Here is a 22,362-nt window from a genome sequence, read left to right on the forward strand (position 1 = left end):
TCTTTTTTTTTTTTTATGTGCTTCTGTGGAGTTCTCCAGCCCACCTTCCCACTGCCTTCAGTGCCTACCCCATCCTCTCTTCTCTCCCCCACTCCCTCTACATCATTAGGGTGTTCATATCAGAGTCGTGTCCCTTCCATAGACTTAAGGTGTCAGCCACTTTAACTTCAATTCATACATGTAAATACATTTTTACTATATATCATTTTCTTGGCTACTTTTTTTCTCAAAATAACACAGGAAGAAAAATCCTAAATGTTTTTTTATTATACTGTTTGTGGTTTACACCCTCCAAATTATTATATGATTAAAAGGTATTTGTACAGGAAAATTTTATTCCATTCATTTATTTATTCACTTGAAATATTGAGCATTTGCATGTTGTTCCTTATTTGTTATATAGCACTGTTCCATTTAAATAATTCACATTATATATATAGTGGTCCCTTGGTATGCTTTTAAAATTCACAGTGTTACCAAGAAAACAGTGCATATTGAAAAATGTGATATTCCATATTAGATTGTTCAATATAGGGTTAGGTTTATAGACAGCGTATTAGAAGTTATCACTTTGTATTCCTTCTTCCCATTTATGATGCAAATAAAGTCTGTCCATTTTAGCCTTTCTATAATAACAGCTTTAAATATTACTTTAAATAAAACTTTTAAAAAAAGGCAGCAACAACAAAATAATTCACTATAACCTGTAAATAATAGCAGCTCTTTTCCTGATTATTGAGATATTTATAAACTGGTAATTTTGTCTCATCAAATATTCTTTTGTTTTTGGAGCACCAAGGCATTTTGGATTCTGAAGCTTTATAAGGACATGTTATTTGGGGAGTAATTGATGCCAACTTTATTGAAAACACCTATTTTATTTTACTAAGATAATACTTCTTTGACTCAGATGCAGGATTACAGTGGCCCAGTTGATTCCAGTACACCACTCCTTACAAAAGAGGAGAAATGGAAATTTTGAAGGAGATGGAGCTTGTTCTTCATAGTCTACTTTTAAAAGGATGCACTGTCTTCGTTTTCATTATACTTTCAATACAGTTGACTTCTGAAATGCGAATTATAAACAAGTTTGAAGATTAAGAATTTGACATGGGAATATATGATGGGAAAATACAGGAGCTAACTATTTGGTTCTTTTTCTTTTTTCTTTTTATTTTTTATTAAAAATATTTTTTTAACGTTTATTCATTTTTTGAGAGACAGAGTGCAAGCAGAAGGAGGACGGAGAGGGGAACAGAAAGGGAGACACAGGATCTGAAGCAGCCTGCTGAAGCAGGCTTCAGGCTCTGAGCTGTCAGCACAGAGCCCGACGTGGGGCTCGGATTCACAGACTGTGAGATCAGTGACCTGAGCTGAAGTCAGACACTCAACCAACTGAGCCACGCTGGCACCCCTGGTTCTTTTTCATCTGTTAACAATTAGAGTTTTGACACCTCAAAGTTGCACACATTTGATTCTTCAACTTCTTTACTGCTTAACTTTCATCCCTTTCATCCTGGCCCTGCTCCTTCACCATGAGGTAGAGCTCTTTGCCATTTGTTTCAAACGTAAGAGAAAAGGATAGATACGTTTTTTAACTGCTCTCTCCCCTACCTTTAATTGCACCTGTTATGGTCCATACTACCATGTCAGAGAATGAGGTGCCTTGCTCTTTCTCCCGGTCAGTCTGCACATGGGACTTTCAGTCTGCCAGCTGTCAGCACAGAGCCCGATGTGAGGCTCTCGAACCCACAAACTGAGATCATGTGAGATCATGACCTGAGCTGAATTCAGACATTAAACCAACTGAGCCACCCAGGTGCCCCTGTTCCATACTTTTCTGTTTCCTTTTATAACTCTAATACAATTCTCAGAACCATTCTGTTGTTCTTGATAAGGACAACCAGAAACTCTCAACTGGCTAAGTCCAGTGATCTATTTTTAATAGTCATATTACCATTCTTCTAAACATCTAACTTTATAAATCATTCTTTCTCAAAACTCACTTTTTTTAAATTTTTAAAAAAAAAATTTTTTTTAACGTTTATTTATTTGTGAGACAGAGCATGAATGGGGGAGGGTCAGAGAGAGGGAGACACAGAATCTGAAACAGGCTCCAGGCTCTGAGCTGTCAGCACAGAGCCCAACGCGGGGCTCGAACTCACAGACCTCGAGATCATGACCTGAGCCGAAGTCAGCCGCTTAACCGACTGAGCCACCCAGGCGACCCTTTAATTTTTTTTCAATGTTTACTTATTTTTGAGACAAAGAGAGACAGAGCATGAGCAGGGAAGGGATAGAGAGAGAGACACAGAATCCAAAGCAGGCTCCAGGCTCCAAGCTGTCAGCACAGAGCCTGATGCGGGGCTCGAACTCAAAGACTGTGAGATCATGACCTGAGCCGAAGTTGGACGCCCAACCAGCTGAGCCACCCAGGCGCCCCAAACTCACTCTTCTTTTAGCTTTCATACTACCTCTCTCCCTGGTTTCCTGATCTGTTTAGGTTTTCTTTTTTGTCTTATTCCTTGGCTTCTTCTCTTGCTTTGCTCATCCTATGAATATTGGGATTCATAAAGGTTCTATGTTTGGTCATTTTTTTCTGTACTGCAGAGGCTACTTGGGTGTTCACACTCATTGTCATAACTTCACTCACCATTTATTCATATGCTGATTTCTCCCTAGACCCATATTTCCACCATCCTATTGGAAACTTAATAAATACAGGGAATTAAGAATCAGGAGACTATTGAAATCATCCTCATAAAAGATGGTACAGACTGCACTTAGGAAGGTCAGAGGGGATAGACAAGTTAGGTGTTTACAAAATATGGGAAGGAGGTCATATCTACAGGACCATATATTCCGTGTTATGGGGGGAGTGGGAGTGAAGAAATGAATTTGAGATTTTAGGTCTGGTCACTTAAAAGTTTGTGGCTCCATCCATTAAAGATTCAGAGTATAAGAAAATGAGCAGGACTTTCAAAGATGATGGTTGTATCTTTGAACTTACAGACTTGGAAATATCTGTTGGACTTCAATTGTTCCTTTGACTTGTATAAGTGTAGAGTACCAGGGAGAGATCTGGTATGGAAATAATGGACATAGGAGAAACCCACCTATGGGTGGACATTGAAGACAGGGAGGACACAGAGCATAGAAGATGAAGACAAGGGCTAATGTCACAGCTTGTCATAAACACTACTCACATTTCTCACCCCTTCTCTGGCTGTTTCTCATCTCCACAGGTAGTCTTGACGTTCTCTTAATGTGCCATGTTCTTTTTCCTTTGTGTTAATACTCATTGATCAGTGTCTGAAAACCCTCTGCCCATCTATGAATTATGAATTCCCTTTTTATCTTCTAAAATCTAGCTCAAGTAACATCTCCTCCAAGAAGCTATAATTAGACGTATTTCTCTCTGCTTCTGTAGTGCCTTATCATAGCATTTTTTTACCTCTTTCTGTGACTTACGTATCTAGCTCGTTACCACTAGACTGTATTTTCTATTGGCTTCAGACTTGTTTTAGCAAGTTTAGGAGCCAGATTTACTCATTTGTTAAGGTAATAGAATTTTTGGTAGAATGTTTTATAATTATATAGCTCATTAAAGTATAATAAAAAATAACTTAAAAATTACTGCTTGGCCATTTAGTATTTAAACATGACTTTTTAGGGGCGCCTGGGTGGCTTGGTCGGTTAAGCCTCCGACTTCAGCTCAGGTCATGATCTCACGGTCCGTGAGTTCGAGCCCCACGTCGGGTTCTGTGCTGACCGCTCAGAACCTGGAGCCTGTTTCAGATTCTGTGTCTCCCTCTCTCTCTGCCCCTCCCCTGTTCATGCTCTGTCTCTGTCTCAAAAAGAAAATAAACGTTAAAGTTAAAAAAATAATAATAATAATGAAAAAAAATAAACATGACTTTTTAAAGGTCTGCTGAGAAAATGCTTCTGAGTTCTTTTTTTTTTTTTTTTTTTCAACGTTTATTTATTTTTGGGACAGAGAGAGACAGCATGAACGGGGGAGGGGCAGAGAGAGAGGGAGACACAGAATCAGAAACAGGCTCCAGGCTCCGAGCCATCAGCCCAGAGCCTGACGCGGGGCTCGAACTCACGGACCGCGAGATCGTGACCTGGCTGAAGTCGGACGCTTAACCGACTGCGCCACCCAGGCGCCCCCTGAGTTCTCGATTAGACTCTCTGTGAGCTCACCAGAGAAAAGAAACAGTAAATTTCAACAACCTATTATTTCCCTCCATATTCTAGTCTTGTTTCTATAGCATAATAAAATACAGAGAAATGATTGCTTTATATTTTACCACTAGATGGCTGAGTTACACTGCTTTTGGAAAAGAAGTAAAATCTTAATCACTTGAAGTAGCCTAATAGGTAACATTTAACAAAATGTCTGATATATAAGTATAAATATATGTATGCATTTACAAATGCACACATATGTACATATGCACACACATAAATAATTTAATCTGTCAATAGTCAGGTTAATTGGAATTAAGAATTGTTTCTTAAAAACTTAGAGAAAATTATAACCTTGTGTGACTTCAGCTGTAATTTATAAGGTATATTTTGATAAGATATATAACAGGTTGTATATTTTAAAATCATGTCCTTGCACAGAATATGCACAAATATGAACACTAGTAGTTTCACCAAGCCCTTGAGGGTGAATTTAGCTCTGTTAGAGAAGTAGTATCTATTGTCAGATGAGTACATTCACTTTCTCTTTAAACATAGCGTTTTGTAGTCTCTGTTCCACTGGAGTTCAGAATGATAGAAAAAAGGTAATATGCTACTTCTTTTAAATTTTAAGTGTAAAACATTTTGTTCCAATTTTTAAGTCTCCTAGAATCAAGTCTTGGGTCATAAGTGCCTCTATTTTTGGTCAAGATTCAGGAATGCCATATTAAGTTGAACCATATGAAATTACCATATCTGTATATCAAAAACATCAACATCATCAACAGTCTCATATAGTTCAACCTAATAACTTTCTTACTGTTTTAGTCATTTTCATTTCTTACAGTTCATGCAATGATCTGAATAGTTCCTATTTGGTAAGCTAAAGGCTTGACCTTGAAAGGATGATTTATGTCCTTTATATGTGGGATTTTGTGGAAGATACATACATGCAGTTTGGCAAAATGACATTCAGGATAATAATAGGCCTTACTGAATATCAAAAGGTTTTCCAAGTACCATTTCAGTGTAAAGTTACGTGTATTAAACTAAAAAAATGCAGTATGCATCTTTGAAAATAGGACATATAATATCTAAAGGGAATATTTCTAGGACTATTTTGGTTATGTGCTAGTTGAAGTGATTGGCCAAAAAATGTTAAAATGTGGGTCTGAAGTCAACATTGATTTGTAATGCAATTTTTCCCTTTGGAATCACATAAACATAATAATAATCTATTGATTTTATATTTGGTTACTTAGTGTTAACATTAAACAACAACATATGAAATTTCAAAATTGTGGATAAGCACATTTAATATTTTCACAAAACAACAAAATATCTGAAGTGATGTTTTTGGCTAAACTAAGATGCTGTCAGTGACCCCTTGATCTCTTTCCATTCCTATATCCTAACACCTTCCATGGTAATCCACTTTCTTGGGCAGGCATAGTTTTGACTTTTTTTTTTTTCCTGAACTCTGACAACAGATTCACCCAAATATGTTGTATTTATTGCTACAGGTGATCATGCTAGTGTTTTGGAATTTTTATGTCAACCTTATTTTAAGTCTTCCAGCAAAATGTTCATTTAAAAAATACACAAAACCTTGTATTTACTCTTTTAAAAAATGCTAGGACAGTGAGGTAGTGTTAAAATAGTTAAAATAGAAAGTACTGTTCATAGTGTTTATTTGGTAAACTTACAGGTTAATTTAATTATGAAAAGGAGAGGTCCTCCCTGAGAAATATTTGGGTGTTGTTGATGATGGGACTAAACAATTCCTTATTTGTTCTGTTTTATTTCACCCATCAAACTAAAAACAATGCAGTGTTTGTTTGTTTCAGGATTAATAATTAGGGGATACTTCTCAGCAGAGGCCATTACATTTCTTGACTTGGCTGTAATGTCTCGTAGATGAAAAATAATGAATTATTTTGAGAATAAAATATAAACATTTTTATGAGATAAAAATAGGAAACATTGTTCAGCATTTAAAAAAAAACAAAAAACAAACCTACAGCCACATTGCCCTTATCTGTTTTGTTTTAACTCCCTGTGCGGATTTGAAATGAGGCTGTTAGAACTTTGTTTTGACAGGAGTGTATAGACTTTGTACATGACCAACTGAATACAATATGGCATTGGAATATTTCTCCCTCTGGGTTAATTAAGGGTATAAATGTTTAACATGATGTTAGTGTTTTTAAGCATTGATAGAAACCATACAGTCATGATAGTTATATGTCACACAGTTTCCTAACTTCTCCAAACTGCTCCAAAGGTCTGGGAAAATCTGAGAAAGATCATAGTTTTCCTTATTGTGAATAATTTGTTCAGTTAGCACTTTATGGTAGTAGTTTGCTTTAGTCTTTGTCACCCACCTGCACAAACACCTCTTCTGGAAATCAGTGCCACTTGCTAGGTCACACGAAGAAATAATATGCTTCTCCTTAAAAGGGTGGGTGGGGGGGCAGGAAGAAGAAAGAGAGAAGGGTGGAGGGAGGGAGGGAAGATGAGCTATATGTGCTAAAATAGAAAGATTTGGGGATATGTAAAATTTTTTTAAAGATATGGAGCTGTACATGTTTTTTAGTATCTTCTGTGGGGGTGGAAGTGGATAAGTATACCAAAAAAACACTGGAAGAATATACAACAGACTAACATTAAGTCATTATCTAAAGGCATTTGGAGTTGGGGATAAACTAGGAAAAATTACATTGACTTAATCAAGTTCACTGGTAGCTTTTATCTTTTATAATGAAATATGAAATAGCCAATATACTTTCTTGATTACGCCATCACCTAAAAATCTTGAAGTTATGTTGAAGTCAGTAATACTTATTTACTTTGAAAAAAATAATACTGTTAGCCTCTTTTCACGTCATCCTTTACTTGGAGAAGAAATAAGCAAAATAACCATATTTCCCATTTGCCTCTTGTTTTCCTGGTTTTGCTCTTCACTTTCTGTAGCATTTCCCCCTCAGTCTCTGTCCCTCTAATTTTTTTTTAATGTTTATTTACTTATTTATTTTTTTAATGTTTATTTTTGAGAGGGATGAGACAGAGCATGAGTGGGGGAGAGGCAGAGAGAGAGAGGGAGACAGAATCCAAAGCAGGTTCTAGGCTCTGAGCTGTCAGCACAGAGCCCGACACAGGGCTCGAACTCAAAAACCATGAGATCATGACATGAGCCGAAGTCGGGTGCTTAACCGACTGAGCCACCCAGATGCCTCCCTGTCCCTGTAATTTTCTAACAAAATTAATGTGCTATGATTTTGGGGGGAGGATGTTTGTTTGTTAGTTTTTTTTTTTTTTCCTTTTTTTTAGGTTGTAGATTTTATTCAACTAGGTAGGCTTTTTTTTTTTTTTTGTCTGTTTAAATACTTGGGGATTGAGACGATTTATTATGTTGTCTCTGCGTTTCAATCCTAAAGTATTAAAATTAGTTTATTATAGTCTGTCTGTTAAAGGATCACCAAGCTATGTATAGTACTAAGTAGGAAGGAATACATCATAAAGAGGACACACGTGAAGTAAGGGAGGGGAGATTACTTTTGCTAATTGGGGATGGGTAGGGAGAGTGTAAGGAAGCCTTCCCAGAAATAATGATTATTTAAAGTTGCCTTGAAAGATGAATTTGGTCAAGTAGAGACAGGAGAGGGGTCAGGTGGGATGACACCACAGCCGTCCTTATCATGCTTCCATAATATTTGCTTTTAAAATTCATTCTCATGAATTAGAGTTACATTTGAGAGCTCTATGAAAGATGTCTGTGGATATGAAGAAAATAAAGCTCAGATAACACCTTCAGGCTTCCCATGCTCTCCCCACCCCCACCACAGCATGACTCCTGCACAATCCCTGTGCTCCTCCCAGGGTCTGGTTCCTGCAATTAACCCCTGGCCCATGGAGAGCCATTTACTCCCTGGGAAGAAGGCTTGCCCCATCTTTTCTCATGAAGCTTGTTCATTCCGTGTTTTCTTTTCCCTTTGCCAAGCATGCTCATTCCAGGATACCACCTCCCCTCTACCAAAAAGATAGGGAAGGGAGGAGATGAAGCCTTGGGCTGCACATTACCTAGGTTGTTTGGGTGGGGATGGAGAAAACAAAACTAACCTTTACTGATACGTATCCCAGATATTTGCCTCTTTTCCCTCTATCACGTGTTTTCTTGATTATTGAGGACCCTCCCACATCTTTGAATTGATGGCAGTGCTCTAAGGTTCTATACCACTGTCAAATTGTGTAGGACCAGTCCGTTGTTAGTGGAACCCTAGACAAATAACTTTTATAGGCTTCCGCATTCATTTTGTTCCTTTGGCCACTGCCACCATCGAAGCTCAGACAGTAGGAAATATCTGTGGGGACAGGTTCAAAGGATTGAAGCTAATTGACAAAACTGTCTGCCAAAAGCCAGTGTTAAAAGTCTTAAAACTAAACAAAATTTTATTTTTTTGGTAATTCAAAAACTATTGACACGAATTGTGGAAGAGTCCCAGGGGAGATCAAGGATTGTGAAATTGCATTTCTTTTAAGTTAGGCTTTTTCAGGACAACCAAAAAGAATATGAAAGCACAAGAGAGGGTAACTCCACGTCCTCCCCAAATTTGGACCCATTTTTTAACAAAACAAAACAGTGAAACTGAGTTATGACAGTGAGATGATGAAGAGGGCAGAGCGGGGGCAGGCAGGCTTCGGGTCAGAGGCTTTCAAGAGGGAAGTCAGAAACAGGGTGACAGCCAGTAGCTGACCTGACCCCACCTGTTGTGGCTCCTCCTGAAAGCAGTGGTGCCCTGGATGAGTGTGCCTGTTAGACTACCAGCCACATTATTAAACCACAAAAGCAAAGTGTCTTATAAGCATTATAAGAACATTAAGAAACACAAAAAGCATGTATGTCCATTACATCTTTTTGTACTTTTCTTCCCATCTTTTGTTGGACGCTTAACCCTTCTTAGAAAAAGCATCATATATCAGCAGCTTTGAGCTCAAAAGAAGGCAATTCCCCTGAACTTCCAAAGACTTTCTAGTTTCTTTCCATAGCTGTGATGAGTGCAAAATGCTCCACTGCAGCTCTTCTTATAGAAGAACTCTGTCATTGACGGTACTGATTCTCTCTCATTGTTGGGAGGTGTCGCCTTTTACAAAAGTGAGGGCAGGTCTGGCACTACTTTAAAGAGGGTGCCTCACTTGAAGAGACATGAGATTTCAAACCTAGTTTTGGTGCATCTCTATGGATGCTTTCCTCCAGCTGAAATTGCCTACTCCGGCATCTCTTCACATCCCAGGGGAGAAATACTGTTGTTTGTAAATGATTCACTTTTTAATTCAGCCGTTGCTTAAAGCGAAGACAAAAAGTTACAAACATAACCATCTTATGAGATACAGAAAAAAAGTATCCTATTTTCTGTAAATACATTTGATTATCTCTTCTGAGAGATTGCTTAAATAGTCACAGCCAGTGTTCATGCCCTGTTTTCCATTTCATTACATTATCAGCCATAGAAACCTCTTGTCATACGTTTGTATTTCTCCTACCTGTATTTGCTGAAAGGGTCCCTAAGTGCTTGTTGCTGGCTGCTCTTTAAAAGTCACTACTTTGTCATCCCGGTGTATTCTTCAGTTACGCACACAGGCAGAAGTTCATAGATGCTGTCAGTAGTAATTCCAGGAAGGGTGAAAACAGTCCACTACTTCCAGAGCCTTTTGGGGGTTGTTTTTGAACTTTATACTTTTTAGACAAAGCTCTGCTGAATCATATGCTGGCTACCGAATGATGGTCTGCCTTCTGATTCATTTCCAGGAGAGAATAAATTTCTGTTGTTTTCCAGCCGTCAGTGATTTTTGACACATGGATGGGAATTGGGACATTTGTATTAATGCAAGAATGAAATGACACCATGAACATTTGCATTGGGATGGCTCAAAAAACAAACCCTTCCGTAGTTTTCATTAATAAATCTAAATGATATGTGCATTTTAGAAGGAAAATTACTTTGTATCTACCTACTAACCAGCAATATGAGGGAATTAAGATAGACGACTGGTTTCTTAATGCCATTCTTTTGGGCTCAATGATATTTAAAAAAATATACAGTGCCTTGTGATTTTTTATAGCTTGATTTTTATTCTGTCTTAACTCCTTTTTAAAATCGACTCAGCTATGTGTTTATTCTTACCGAAAGTCAGAGAAACTTAACCTTTTTCTATAAAAAGTAAAGAGAAACTTCACACCAAATCTTCAGTCCCTTATTCCCTTTATGGTCACATCATTTTTCGTAGTTATCCAGATTTGACAGTTTACACATACTGATGATTCATGCCCACTTCTTTTGTTATTTTCCCCAAAGTCATCATGTACTATGAATTACAGAATGTCCTAATTGTTGGAGACCCTTTCTCAACATCGTGACTATGTCAGATTTTCTTGACATCATGTATATAATTAATTTACCAACTTACTGAATCTTCATGCTGTAGCTATGACCTGTATTTTTTTGTTAAGCTCCCTGGAGGCACATGCCACTGATGACCTTTTCTACATGCTGAAAAATGGAAAAACTTCTTAAAACCAGGTCAGCAATTTTTGGAAAGTAGTTCTGTTATAATCTAAATCTGTGGGAAACTTGTAAGTTTTCAAAGGGATCCCCTTTCATGTTGTACGTACTTGTTTCTTAAATCTGTGTAAAAGAAGAAAATGATTCCATGAAGTCAATTTCATTACCGTAGTTTCTATTAAAAGATGAAAGGGCTGAAATTTATATTAAATCTGCTAGTTCTAACTTTGAAATGAGAATAATTTTTTTCTCATTAGAAATTGAACTGATGAAGTATCTTGCTTTTCTTGTCTTTCTGAATTTTGTTTAGTAAGTAAATTATTTTGGGGAACCTACTAAGTGCAGTTAGTTGTGTGCTAGGCATGCAATAGGGATTATAAAGATGGTTAAGACATTTCTTGCCTCAAAATTAAATCACAGGCTAGAGCATTCAACTACTTTAGGAAGGCTTTTATCAGGACGATCTGTGTATTTGTAATAAAAGGCATCCTATGTATAAGTGATATACTATATACTTCAAAAGCATTTATAAAATTGATTCAAATAGAACAGTGTCCTAAGGCAAATAAAAATAAATACTTTTGACATTGATTAGTTGTACTGATACCATTTGTTGAAATTCAAATGTTTTATAAATTGAGGAGTGCTGTTCTTTCCTTTTTTCTTAATCCGTCTACCTCCCATCAGTTTCTAAATTGATTTGAATTGTTTATGAACAGTATTTGTCCTCAGTGTCTTGTAGAGTTTTTTTAGAAAGGACAATCACTATAGCCATTGAATAATTAACTTGCATAGCTCCCAAATTGTAATGAATAGATGTGATCCTTTAGCTCAACTGAAGTATAAAATAACTTACTCTTTGTATGTGTTGTTTGCTTTCTGAAAATGTTTCTATTTTGCCACCATTCTTGAAGGGTATTTTCTCTAGGGTTAGAAGTCTAGGTTAGTGGTTGTTTTCCACCAAATCTTAGAACTTTCTGTTGTTTTATATTGGGAAGTCAGCTATCAAAATGTCTTTTAAAGAGTAATCTGTTTTGTTCAGACCACTGTGAAAAATTTCTGTTTGTTTTTTAGCCTTTTGTTAAGGTGTTCTGTTGTATAGTTTTCTTTTTCTTTATCTTCCTTGGGATTTGCAGGACATCTCAAATGTGTATTTAATACCATTGGTTGGTTTTTGGAAAATTCTGAATCTTTATCTCTAAAAATACTGCTTCTGCTTTTTACTTTATTCTCTCTTTCTGGAATTTCACTTACAGATATTTTAGGTTATTTTTACTGCTGCTCTCTATCTCTTAGCCTTTTTTCAATATTTTCTCTTTTGTTGCCTGTCAGTTTTCTTCTTATCTGTCTTCTGACCTCTTTCCTAATTCCTCTTTAACTATGTCTAATCTGCTTTTAGTCCTATCCTTTTAAGCGTGAATATTGGTTACTATATTTTTCAGATCTAGAATTCCATTTTGTCTCTTAAATATTTTACAGTTCCCTGACAAATCTTGATTTTTATCTTGTAGCTCTTTGCATTTATTATGCATGTTAAAAAAAAAAAAAAAGCCAGGAACCATCCCCTTAAAGCATAGTAGCCCCTGTGGATCTGGTTTTATCATCTGTTTTTCCCTCTTTTTTTTTTTAAGTTTTATTGTATTTTCATGTTGTATGGTCTCTGTGTATCTGATAATTTTTTATTGGTATCAACTATTTTTTTATAGTTATTGAAGAAATTTGTGGCCTACGATGACGATGTTCACTTTCTACAGAAAGAACTTACCTTTATTTCTGGTGAGCAGCTAAAGGCACTCGCAATCCTGCATCACTTTTAATTCATTTCTCAAAGTTTGAGGTGATTTGAAGTTGTGCTTCAGGCCAGTGAGAACTGTATTATGTCTGGTTCACACTTACTCCTATAGTATAGTTCTCTGGGTTACCACACGAATCATGGAGGGTTTATTAGCCTCCAACCTGCCTTGGGAGGTACTGGTCTATGTTTTCTGTGCCCCAGGCTTCTTGAGGCTTCTTAGGCTTTTCTTTACTTCTTGTGGAATTGGTGTTGCCCTGATTCTGAGAAGAGGCCCCGATTTCAAACTCAACTCTCTGGGTTTCTGCCTTCCTCATCTGGTTCCCTTAAATCTTCATTGACTTTTCAGCTCTCTAGTGCTTTTAAGCATATATATTTTTTAACTTTGTCCAGTTTTTCTAGTTATTCTTTTTATTAAAATTATAGAGTCCTCCAAGAACAGAAGAAAAACCCAAGGCCGAGAGAGGGACACCCAACATTTCAAGTTCCTTCAGGCAGAAGGGGAGCTGAGAAGAAAGTCAGATAAATTAAGGAGAGAAAGAAAAAAACAAAAATAGGGGGGAATGCTGTCCTGGGGCTACAAGAGTGCTGATGCATAGGGGCACTTGTACCCCAGTGTTTATAGCAACACTTTCAACAATAGCCAAAATATGGAAAGAGCCTAAAATGTTCATCAACTGATGAATGGATAAAGAAATTGTGGTTTATATACACAATGGAATACTACTTAGCAATGAGAAAGAATGAAATCTGGCCTTTTGTAGCCACGTGGATGGAACTGGAGAGTGTTATGCTAAGTGAAAAAAGTCATACAGAGAAAGACAGATACCATGTTTTCACTCTTATGTGGATCCTGAGAAACTTAACAGAAGACCATGGGGGAGGGGAAGGGGGGGAAAGAAAAGGAAGGGAGAGAGCCAAACCATAAGAGACTCTTAAAAACTGAGAACAAACTGAGGGTTGATGGGGGGTGGGAGGGGAGAGTGGGTGATGGGCATTGAGGAGGGCACCTTTTGGGATGAGCGCTGGGTGTTGTATGGAAACCAATTTGACAATAAATTTCATATTTTAAAAAAATGAAACAATTCCTATTTCTACAATTGTAAATATAAAATTAAGAAATGTATGTAAAGTGCCTGATTCATAGTAATAAATACACTGCAGTTACTGATTTTGTTGTCACCTTTAAATTCTGAAGTCTGTGTTTGGAAACAAGAACTATTTATTTATTTATTTAAGAACTATTCATGCATAAAATCATATTTCTTAGCAGTAACAGCCTTAACAGCCTTGGCTGTTGCTGGACCTCACTTCCCTAAAATCCAGCTCTACCAAGCTGCTTGCTAGCTGTTTTCCGTGTACTTAGTCTGTCACACTTCAGCTGATCAGCTTGGAAGGGCTTACACTCCTCCCCTATCCTCTATTATCTTCAAAGGCCAACTTATCTTTCAGACTTGAACACCCCTTCCCTGACACCTTTCTTGACACCTGTCCTTTTCCACATAGTTCCATGATTGACCCCTGCCTTACCCCTCTGTGGCCTCATTTGAGCCTATTAGTACCCTACCAGTCTTTCAGCTTGGTTCACAGAGCTGTCTCTACTGACCTATAATATCCTCAAAAGTGGTGAACATTCATCTTTTGCTTTTATCTCCAGCACAATACTTGACCCATAGTAGGTGTTCAATAAACAATTGTTGAATAAATTAATACATGTGTGAATTAATGGTTGATATGATCGTCACCAGTGTTACAGCTTTGCATATCTTAATGCTTTAATCACTTTATTTATTTGTTAATTACCTGCCAAGATTATTATTTTACAGAGAATACAAATCATAAAGTCAAATAAATATGTGAGGTTTGGGGTGGGTTTTTTTGTTTGTTTAGTTGGTTGGTTGGGGTTTTTTTTGCTCTGGCTTAGAAGAGCATTATTTTGTGAAAGAGGTTTCAGACCAGAAATTACAAATAGACACTGTTCCAAAAGTTCATTTATACTCAAGATATCAGAAATTTGGACTGTACTTTCTAAAACAAGTCATACTTTATAAGTGTTAGTGGTGGTAAAGATAATTATTATTATAAGAATAATTAAATTTCAGATCTGTACTTACAAAATGCTCGCTCAAATCATAATGTCCTATAACCTGAGAACTAGTTTTTTGAGGGGACTTGGAATAGGGCAGTGATGAAGCAGGATGACGGCTTATTCCACCTTTGACTTGGCTGAATTTTCCCATAGAGATCCTCTATACCCCTCTGCTTTTCTTTATTTTCTGTTCTCTTTTAGATATTAAAGGTTATTCCAGAACTCTAAATTTTTAGCTTTCCTCTCGTGGTAGGAACAGTGGGGCTATGTTGGGTAACAGGGGTGTGATTAGGAGCCTAGGAACAACCATTTGTACAAATGTGTGATTTCTGTGACTTGTGTTTTGATGTTGAAGATGGGCTTAAAGAGTTGCCTTTAAATTCATGGCCTATGTACAAGGAAGTCCAAGGATGAGAGGGTTTTCTGACTTACTTTGCATAGTGGGAAGGATTTTGTTGATGGGTAGCCACCCAGAAGAAGGCTCGAGTACCTTAAAGGAAACATTATGTTGTGGAAAGACTGTGAGGAAGAAAGAGAACCAGGTTGTTGTCCTAACACTATCACTTTCATCTAAACTCTGTATGAGTTTAAACAAATTTGAGACTTCAGTTTTTTCCATCTGTAAATCAAGGTGTTGAGCATTTTTAACCTTTGTAAATTTGTGAACCCTTTTCTAAGTAATGATCCATGGTTCCTTCATTGAAATTTTGAAAATCTCATTTTGTCACTTTTATATGTTGTATGATATGGTATAATATATCAGATTATATATTATATTAAAGAATATGTAGGGGCACCTGGGTGGCTCAGTCGGTTAAGCGTCCGACTTCAGCTCAGGTTATCATCTCATGGTTCGTGGGTCCGTGCCCCACATCAGGCTCTGTGCTGATAGCTAGGAGCCTGGAGCCTGCTTTAGATTCTGTGTCTTCCTCTCTCTCTCTGCCCCTCTGTGCGCTCTCTCTCTCTCTCAAAAATAGGTAAACATTTAAAAAAATTTTGTAAAGATTATATAAAGTTCATTTTACTATAACCCTTAGTAATAAAGAAAAATTTTCCATTTTCTCTGCATAACTGGTAATATATTCTGTTAAATTACATAAAAAACTATTTGTTGAGAAATTTTTAGGTGTTTATTATGTTTCTTTATTTGTTAAGGCATCAAAAATAATCAAAAGCTATTTTCATGTCTGGATGTTTGGAATTCTTGGATTTTGACTACTAGGAAAATCTCTTTTTGTTCCTGTTTGGTTTCTAAAGGATAAGAAAGAATGTTTCAGGATTCTATTTGCAAGCACTTTTCTACAGTCTCTCCTTGCAGGTGTGAATAACCAGTTAGGTGAAAATGATCTTTATATTGTTTCTTTTAACATTTGTTTCCTGAAGTACCAGAGATGTCTTGATTTGTTGCATAAGAAATTTGATCAGATAAATGCAATTCACAGGAAAGTTCAAAATTTGTCATCTTTATGTTTCCTGCCTTTTTTCTGTAGTCCATGACATGAATAAGTTAAACACAACATACTAAAATAACCAAAAACACTACATATGTGTGGAAACTACAGCTCTTAGCAGTGTCTGAGTGATAATCTGACTGTGTGACTGTGTTGGAGGCAGCCTACAATACCACTCACTTGAAATACACATTGAGACTCTCAAAATTTTGTTTTAAAGGGCTGCACGATTGGGACATTTAAAAGTAAGTTTCAAAATAGGCAGAAATTTGTTACTTTTGCCTTGAACAGTCTAAAGTTGAAATTCCTGTACCCATCTAGGGTGGTGGTCAGATGACATAGAGAAGTAGTGAAAACAGTGCAGGCGTCTTGTAGCTTCATGCTTTTTGGCCGACAGGAAAGAATATCGTAGTGTTACGGTACGAGGGAATGAACAGTCTGTGAGTACACTTGAGAGCAGTGATTTTCATTCACATGGAGTGTTCCATCTGAGAAACAGTGGCGGAAAAGATATGTGAGGGCAAGTGCGCCTCAAAACCACACGGGTCAGAGAGCCCCCATGGTCTCCTCTTTTCCTGGACATACTACTTTTTTTTTTTAATTTTGTGTTGTTGGTTTATAAACTTTTTGTTTGGGAATAATCCCTAGATTTACAGATAAGTTTCAGAGATGGTATGGAGAGATCCTGTACACCCTTCATCTAGTTTCATCTGACGTGAACGTCTTACAGTGACGGGTGATGTGTTTGTCAAAACTGAGAATCAACATTGGTACATTACTCTGAATTAAACTCCGGTCTTCATTTGATTTTCACCAGTTTTCCACTTACATCCTTTTTCTGTTCCAGATCCCATCCAGGATACCACATTGCATTTAGTCTTCATGTCTTTTTGTTAATCTCTTCTGGTCTGTGACATTTTCTCAGTCTTTCCTTATTTCCCACACGTGGCTTATGGCAGTTCTTTAAAATTGTAGCCAGTCTCTTCCGAGTTGTAATTGCAGCTGGCCCTTGTCCTCCGGTGCACCGCCACAGGTAAGCTAGGTCGTGCGCCCTCCATATCCAACCTCTGGTGATTTGTAAAATTGCCATGTGTGGTACAGTGAATTTCCAGAGAGGATTGTACTTGGAGCCCTTCCAGATTTAAATCTGAGCCCACAGACATATCCAGAGTCTGACTGGTTTCCTCTTGCCTGATAAACCGTCCTTCTCTGGGGGCTCGTTCTCCAAGTTCATTCACGGGTCCAAGATATGAAAGTGACCCCTTCCTGTTTAATTCTTTTACATTTCCATATGTTCACAACTCATATATGATTTTTACAGAAATATGTTTTTGTTGGGGCGCCTGATTGACTCGTTGGTTGAGCATTCGTCTGTCTCTTGATATCAGCTCAGGTCAAGATCCCAGGATCATGGGATTGAACCCCGCATGCTCAGCATGGAACCTGTTTGAGATTCTTCTCTCTTTCTCTCTCCCTCTGCCCTTCTCCCCCCACCCCACCCCCACTCATGTGTACAAATGCTCTCTCTCCCAAATTAGATAGATGATAGATAGATAAAATGTGTTTTGTTGAGGTTTATCTGGGGATTTGTTGTGCTCTGGGCAACGGTACAACATCCTCCTTCATCCAGACCAAAAGCAGAACTTACTTGTTCATTTTTCAGCTATTCCATGTTCTACGTAACGTTTTTCTACCAAGTGAAGGTACTCATTTGCGGATTATATGAGTTCTTAGAAAACACCTCCTTAGTGTTTATGGTGCAACATAAAATCAGTTTTCTTATTAAAATTGGCTAGGAGTTCTCTAATGAATGAGCAGTGCTGGATTTATAGTGTTTTCAGGAAGAGCAAAAATTTTACAGATTTTAGCACAGTAGGCTTAGTGAAAGGAGAGAATATGCTCCTTGTCATTTATGCTGTTATTTTTGCAACTTCCCTGTTGTTTCTGACTCGATATTTTGCTGATCATTAGTGTCTCTCAGATAGGTCATAAGGAAAATTAATTTATTATACTGTACTGATTCAAAAATATTCTATTTTTAGGTTTGCTTACGTTATATTAACTAAAGTATATAAGAGATAGTTTTTTAGGGTTTTTTTTTAAAAGAAAGATCCCTTTTTTTTTTTTTAGTCACTTTACTCTTAAGCTTTGGAAGTTAACAAAATTGTAGCTTTATTTTCATTCTTCCTTGGATATTTTCTTAAGAATTACTTATAGGAAAATTATTAGATCTATACTAAACATTATTATGGTATAGCTATAAAATAGAATTTTCACCATGAAGTTCTTTCATCATGAAGTATAATAAAATAAATTGTGCCCTTGCTAACAAGTTCCTACAGTGATAATGAATTTCTCAAGCATTTAATAATGTTTTTTATGTATGTTAGTATTATTCTTGGGATTTCTTTTTGGAAATATATATGTAATTATAAGGGTAGAAAACTGATGTCTTTTTTGGAGGGAGAATTTGTTGTAACAAAAAAGTCATAACCATAATTTAATTCACATAACCAAGTTAAAACATGTGGTATACTTTGAACAAAACACATTCTAAACTGGAAATTTTGGCTCTGTATTTGATTATTCTTGAAATAGCTGTGTAATCAAAACAGAACTGGAATTATTAAAGACTATAATAACCTTCTAGTGGTTATTTAAAACAGAGTTTTACCTTAGAGGCTGTTTTGACTTTTTAAATAAAGGCATTTATCTAAGAAAATATGTTATTATATTTTAGTGATGTATTTTACTCTGTGTGGAAATCTGAAAATTCTTCTGAGGGTTTCTGATTAACATTGGCACTGAGAAGTCTTGTAGCTGTTTAGTACTGATGCTTTGGGACTGATAGTATTGGAAATAGTTCTATAACTGTAGCAAATGTGTGTTAGCTCTCATATATATATAGTAAACTTTAAAAAAGAAATTTAAAGAAATTGAAATAAAGAATGAGGGTAACATTGCCACGGCTGACTTACAGAGTAATCAAGGTCTTGGCTTTTTGTATCATTCATTTATTATACATGTTCTGCCACAATCTTTAGAGACACTAATATGTAGTGTTATCATTACCATTGTGACATTTGTGGCACGCCAAGTACTGTGCGGAAGAAAAATCTTTCCAATATATTGGAAAGTCTGGAGTTAGAATATCAGATGCTGCTTTTTTCTTAGCTCATTCTTGGAATTTATATTCTGACAAGAAATAACTAAAACTATGCCTATCTTCTGTTCTGCCCCTGCCTTTTTATCTGTAAATTGCCATTTTTTCACCTGCTACTTCCCCTGGAATGGAAACACCAAACCATTTCTTGAAAATGGCAATTTAGTAGTTAATTTGTGTGTGTTTATATTAATCTGTATGATAACTCTTTTAAAAAAGACATTGTAGGGGCGCCTGGGTGGCGCAGTCGGTTGAGCGTCCGACTTCAGCCAGGTCACGATCTCGCGGTCCGTGAGTTCGAGACCCGCGTCGGGCTCTGGGCTGATGGCTCAGAGCCTGGAGCCTGTTTCCGATTCTGTGTCTCCCTCTCTCTCTGCCCCTCCCTCGTTCATGCTCTGTCTCTCTCTGTCCCAAAAATAAATAAACGTTGAAAAAAAATTAAAAAAAAATAAAAAAAAAAATAAAAAAGACATTGTAGGGTACCTGTTTAAAAATTTATTTGCATAAGAGAGTATACATATGCTACAGAATACTTCCCTGTCCCACTAACTATGTTCAACTTGTTAAAGAGCAAAGCTAGTGGGAATGGTATAAGTTCATGTGCCATTCTCATCACTTGAGAAAAGTAAGAAATCCCATTCAGTTGTCACTGGCTACTTGGTTTGCTTTACTGGTTCTAATACTTCCTCCCCCCACCCCCCCCACCCCCATTAATTCACAAATGGTAGATTCTCTGAATTGCATAAAATTGCCAGTGCTTTTTAGAGCTTTTCACTTTAAGGGATAACATACAAAAAAAAAAAAAAAACAGAATAGTGAAACCTTTTTATATAAGTATACAGATTTCCTTCAACTGATACTTTTAGTTTAATTTAAAACCTTAACCTACTTTTTTTCCACATTTGTTTTCAATTTTGTTTCAAAATATTGATATATTAAAAAGGAAGTTTATAAACAGAGGCATCTGGGTGGCTTAGTCAGTTAAGCATCCGACTCTTGATTTCGGCTCAGGCCATGATCTCAGTTGTGAGATAGAGCCCTGTGTAGGGAGCCTGCTTAAAAATATCTCTCCTTCTGCTCCCCTCCCCACTCCTGCTTATGCACTCTCTCTCAAAACATGAAACTTTTTTTTATCCTAAATATCTAGTTTCTATAAATTGTTTCATAGATAATGAAAGTGTGTGTGTGTGTGTGTGTGTGTGTGTGTGTGTGTGTGCGCGCAGTTGGAACCTGGCCTAAATTCCTGTGATCTAAGTGAAAGTGAATTTGCTTGCAATTCCTCATTCTATAACAAGCTGTGACTATATAGACTCAGGACACTTTGTTTTCTGAACTCCTTAACTTGAAGTCTTCCTCTTTTGAGTCATGGAGGAGGGAGAAAGAATCCATAGCCATTTCTACGTTTTAATATCCGAGCATAAAAATTCTGAAATTGAACAGTGAAAACCTTGGTCAGTGTCATAGAAAGGGATTATTGCAACAAAGTAGAGAACTAACCTGCTTTCCAGTCTTTTGTGCTTAAAGTTCCAGGTGGGCTGGTACACAGAAGGCAAATTACCTCCAATGATTGAACTTTTCAAACCCAGTGGAAACAACCATAGTATTAGTAAAGACAATTTCACTGAACAGTCTAAAATTTCATCTCACTTCTGGAAAAATAGAACAGATTCCCTGTAATCGTAAAACTTGTTGATTGATCCCCACCCAAAAATGTGAGCATCCCAAAATGGCAAAAACAAAAAACAGAACAAAAACTCATGCATAGATTTAGGTGAAGACCAGAAAAAGCCTCCAGGTCCCAAGAGATCTGCTGTTTGGTTGTTCATTTTATAAATCATCCTTTGTTAAGCAACACTTTCTTGACTCTGTATGCACTCCCAGCCCTTCCTTTCTTTTTTCCAAGGGTTCTGGGGGCACAGTGCTAATTAGCAGTAGAAAGAGAAGATGTTCATAATCCTCACTTTTATGGTTACACAAATGATTAATTCTTGGCCCTAAAACAGTCAAGGCAAGTGAAATTGTAAAATAAAGTATGTCAATCCTGCTCTTTTTTATATTTATTTAGCATTAAGTAGAGATACTTAGCTTGACGCATTATGGCTGTTAGGATAGGGATAGCAATTTATTTCAGAAATCACGCATACTAAGTATTTTCCCAGTGTGTGTTTCACAGTTAATTTCAAAATACTCTTCATCTTATGATACTCGAGTGGAGAATTCTGAAAACTGCATCAGCAGGAAGATTGACATTGTCTTTCTGATCGGCCATGTATACTTTCATTCAGAGAATTGCAGTTTGAGTATTCACGCTTTTTTTCCTTGAATATTAGGAACCACAAAGACTTCTTGGAAAATTTAACATACCGATATTAAATTGTTCTAATCATCCCAAGCCCATCAGAAAACATAACCGATTTTGAGCATTTGGCAGTTTGATGATTGGAATCTGAAGCAGCTTCAGTGATAACTCAATACGTATTATAGACTCTCATGTGATCTAGACCCACCTGCCTTTGATCTGGTTTGTTCCAGCCATACCCATGATTACTTAGAGTGATCTTTTTTCTCTATGGGAAACACACACGAAAGTACGTAAATGCCAGGAAGACTCTTTATGTGATAGGATAATTCTTTTTATCCTAAAGGGTTTGTTAGCCAGTGACCCCTTTGAAGCAAGTTCACAGTTATTAGAATGGTAGAAAAATATGGAAAGCATGGGCAGTTCTAGCTGTGGTTACATAAAATAGCAAGAATCACATTGAACATCTTTTTTGTTTTATTGCTAAATACCATCAGGTATTTATCAGGTATTTATTGCTAAATTTTTGTATAAATTTAGTTTTGTATAAATTTAGTTTTGTATAAAATTAAAAAGTATTTAATTCAAAGGATAATGTATATTTCTTTATCTTAGATGGTTATTTTATATTAATATATTGTTTTAATTATAGAGATAGTCTGAAAAAGGTGTATTTTACTTTGAATATTATCCTAAAGGAATAGAATGTTTCATTGGTCACATTTTGGGGGTATAGAGTAAACCAACTGCAACTCTGAAAATAGAAGACAAAAGGAAAGAATCAAGGAATTATCTTATTCCCTTTTTGCGGATTCTA

At 36.6% G+C, this 22,362-nt stretch overlaps 2 protein-coding genes across 3 annotated transcripts in view; one reads left to right on the forward strand and one right to left on the reverse strand.

Annotated features, from left to right (window-relative positions):
* Positions 1-10,165, reverse strand: part of COL10A1 (collagen type X alpha 1 chain) — a 44,996-nt gene extending 34,831 nt beyond the window's left edge. Inside the window, exon 1 of the mRNA XM_045499339.1 lies at positions 9,733-10,165. The gene's annotated coding sequence lies outside the window, so the exon portion shown is untranslated. The remainder of the gene's footprint in view (positions 1-9,732) is intronic.
* NT5DC1 (5'-nucleotidase domain containing 1) overlaps positions 1-22,362 on the forward strand; it is a 140,325-nt gene that overhangs the window by 51,435 nt on the left and 66,528 nt on the right. The gene's annotated exons all lie outside the window — the stretch shown is intronic.

This window comes from Leopardus geoffroyi, chromosome B2 (assembly GCF_018350155.1).
Source record: "Leopardus geoffroyi isolate Oge1 chromosome B2, O.geoffroyi_Oge1_pat1.0, whole genome shotgun sequence".
Lineage (NCBI taxonomy): Eukaryota > Metazoa > Chordata > Mammalia > Carnivora > Felidae > Leopardus > Leopardus geoffroyi.